Source organism: Myxocyprinus asiaticus, chromosome 3 (assembly GCF_019703515.2).
Source record: "Myxocyprinus asiaticus isolate MX2 ecotype Aquarium Trade chromosome 3, UBuf_Myxa_2, whole genome shotgun sequence".
Taxonomy (NCBI): domain Eukaryota; kingdom Metazoa; phylum Chordata; class Actinopteri; order Cypriniformes; family Catostomidae; genus Myxocyprinus; species Myxocyprinus asiaticus.
In genome coordinates, this window is record NC_059346.1 from 33,308,697 (window position 1) to 33,312,500 (window position 3,804).

The following is a 3,804-nucleotide window of genomic DNA, read 5'->3' on the forward strand; positions in this document are numbered from 1 at the left end:
GAGACTCGCCCAGTGTGGCGCATGGACAACAGCACAGCGCTGAACCAATGACAAGAGCCGAGCTCGAGCGCGCGCACGCGAACGTAGGCCCGACCTAAAGGCGAACCAGCATCCTTTCAAAAACAGAGTGATTGACGTTGTTACATATGATTGTGATCGTTTATACTGTTCTAAAACTAAGTGTGGGAAGCATCTTAAAATATAGAGTTTGTGTAAAGCCACCATTAAATCATTTGAAAACATTTTAATTGTCAGAGGATTTTTGACATGGGCAATATATGCAGTACCTGCATTATTATTGAATGCATTACATTCCTTTGAAATGTTCTGTATGTACACATTCAGAATGTGATCTGCACAGATAGGACACTTTGTAGGATTATGTTTATTGTGATGGTGTACATGCATCTCACGACATTTTTTAGAAAGTAACAATATTCATCAGGAAAAAAAAAAAAAAAAATCTTCTCTGTAGTCTCAAACCATGGAATGGTCTTCATTGGGGAAATAATTTATTGAGGTGCCCCATTACCTGCAAAAAGAAGAAAGAGAACTGCAAATGTTGTTTTTGACCATCAACATTCCCTTCTTCCATTTGACACTAATTCACAGTGTTTGCATGGATCAAAGTGTTGTCATGAATCATTCTTTGCACATCAAGGCATTTTAAAATATTTGACACATCTATTGTGTCAGAATGACAGATACAATGTCCATTTAAAAGCCTGTTGTACTTTCTTGGCATGACATTAATTTCCTGATACATAATGTGTTGATGCCAATATGTTGCCTGATGTATTGTTGGATATTATATATATATATATATATATATATATATATATATAATACATAGTGCCTCTTTTGTTAGCAGAAAGTTTGTAATATGATGTGGTAACAGTTCCAATTGTAAATTAACTCTAAATGACATGTGATCTGGATAAGACATACTGGGAAAAAAAACAAGTAAAGTTCTGAGGTTCTCTGGTGTAGTTCAGTCTTCCTACAAAACACAAAGCTCAGGAACTATAAAGGTCTTTAGATGGCTAAGCAACAATACATATACGTAGAGACAACCTTTATAAACCAGTATGTTAATGCAGGCGTGCTTGCTTGCTTACAGTGTACAGTAGGTCAACGAAGGTCATAGTTCACCATTGTCGTCAAGCCTACAAACAAGGTACATCAAGAGGTACAGGAACTGCATGTGCATGTGTGTTATCTTTTGAATATTATCTATGTATGTATGTATGTGTCTTACTTAGATGCTGTCTTGTTTCCACAGTTTAGTTTTTTGCCTTTCGGAAAAAAGAAAACATTTGATCATTAGAGGACAAAATTATGTCTGTGCATTAGGATATTTGTGTTTGATAATATTCTTTAATACCCTTTAAATTGAATGTTAATGCAGGGAGTACAATACTCTAGACATACTCACTGAATATGATAAACATGCCCAGACAGAATAAAACAGCTGCAAAGATCAGCCCACCTCTTCTAATGGTCTCATAATCTGGAATGAGCATACACAGATATGAACAAACACACACCTCATAAATTCATTTTCATGAGTCTGTGCCTCTCATAATGCGTAATATTGCTCCTAACAAAACTTTGCATTAAGTGTTTTAGAGCATTGAGTGAAGGGGACATTTAACATTATTTTGTTTAGTGGCTCATGCAAGCAGGACTGTGCCCTTGAGATAAATGGAATAAGATGGAAGCAAACTGACTTGCAATATCCATACTCAGAATAGCTTGAACTTTCAAATGTGAGTTTATGATTTTTTATTTTTTTTTTAGTCAATGGGAGTTTATGATTATATAACAGTCCTGTAATAACTATCAGACGTTCTTACCGTAGGTAAAATCGTCATCTGAATATTCATTTTTTTCTTAAGAGAGAACACAAAGAGCATCACGTTAACTTTTACATTCTCTAATACATGTATTAATATGTAAAAGTATACAAAAAAGAGTTTACATCCAAAAGTTTAATAGTTACCTACACATTTGTAGCTTTGTGAAGTATAGATTTTCAAAAAGTAAATATCATTCACATAAACTTACCAAATCCCATGGTTACAGTATCAGTGGTGCAGGGTCTCAAGTTCTCAAAGTTGAAATTTCCACAACTATCCAGCGAAGAGTTTGAGCGTTTGCAGAGCTTTTTAGAGTCTGATGGTGGAATTGTTACAGATGGAACAAATGACAAATCAGGTAGAGCTAAATGGAGGAGAGAGAGAGGGTGTGCATGTTTTGCAACTTATAACCTTCAAACCCTTCTCTCTGACCTGTCTTATCCAGTAAACTTCAAAACACGCACATACGCACAAGCCTTTGGGCCATTTCTTAATATCTAACCATTAAGCAGTAGTGAATGTGCCCTTAAAATCAGCTAACAAGGTCATTAAAACTCAATGAGAAGCACACAGACCATGAGAGACAGATTTAGTCTTTGAAGGACAGACAATGAGATATAAGATAAATGAATAACTCATAAAATGACAAAACTTTTTTGCACTGTGATTTTTTGTAAGGTATACTAAATTAAAATTATGCTGATAATGGATGGATATATTTAGTCTAGTTTATAACTGCAATCTGACTCCAAAATGGTTTCGTTTATCTGTTAGTTCTGTTTCAGTGGGTGGTTAAGAATTAATCTGTCGTTTTATGAGGGACACATAAAAAAAGTGTAGAACAAATACATTACTAATCACTTTAGTTAAGAATGTGAGAATTCTTTAGAAGCATAATTCTAACAGGAGTTCTTTTCATAGTTTTTCTTTAGTTTTTAAAACAGAGGAAGTGGAAAATACTGTACTTACTCTTCCAGTGACTGCTGTTCTGTCTAAATACAACAGGTGTGAGTCTCACTTTAATAAGATGGAAGATAAATCTGTCAGAGTATAAAAAGGAATAAGGGGGGTATTTCTTTGCAAAGTTAATGATTAAGGCTGAGGAGAAGGATCCTGCTAACTTTCACCTTTTCAGAAGCAAAGAAACTGTTTTCAAGGACAACAGCACTTTGTTTTAATTTTTAAACCTTAAATACATATTCAAGTCTTTAGTGAATAAGAAATAACATGTATATTATGTATACGCATATATAATACTGATAATTCACCATTGTTGATAGTTCATTGTTGCACAGAAATTCAAAGTGATATAGTGTTTATTTGTATGAATATAGTACTTATATCTCTTGTATACAAAAAGAAATAGATATCCTGTGATAGTAAACTTAAATAGATATGAAATAATTATAAAAAATATATAATTTATGGAAGTGCAAAAAAAAAAAAAAAAAAAAAGAAAAGACATTCTTACATACCTCGAGTCTCTAGAGACCCTAAACACTTTTGGTACTTAAACCATTATAAAAAAAAAAAAAAATATATATATATATATATATATATATATATATATATATATATATATATATATAATTGTTATTATTATTATTATTAATTTATTTATTTCTTTTTTGCAATTTTGCCATTTTTTCATCTTATACTATTTATAAGAGAAAGATTGATGAATGCTAAAGAGGTGTAGGCACAACTCCAAAAAATGGATGAGGTACAGGGGGTGGAATGAGGTCCCGGGTCTCTAAAGACCCAATGTATGTGTTTAAGGGTTAAGCAAATGCTAGCTTGAACACTGTTGAAGTTTAAAATATAAACTTCACTACTTGCTGCATTACACTACAGAGTGAACAAGACTGCAGCCCAGTACGGTATGCTGTTCCTTTGTCTGTAAAATTTTTTATATTATTTTATTGAAACCCCCCCCCTTGAAATC

General features: G+C 33.0%; 1 long non-coding RNA gene across 1 annotated transcript; it reads right to left on the bottom strand.

Moving 5' to 3' along the window:
• Positions 1-1,434: 1,434 nt before the first annotated feature.
• LOC127428020 (uncharacterized) lies at positions 1,435-2,330 on the bottom strand. Its single transcript, XR_007895011.1, has 3 exons — positions 2,068-2,330; positions 1,857-1,892; positions 1,435-1,510 (listed from the first exon to the last, which is right to left on the bottom strand). It is a non-coding gene; the product is annotated as an uncharacterized LOC127428020 (long non-coding RNA).
• Positions 2,331-3,804: the final 1,474 nt, after the last annotated feature.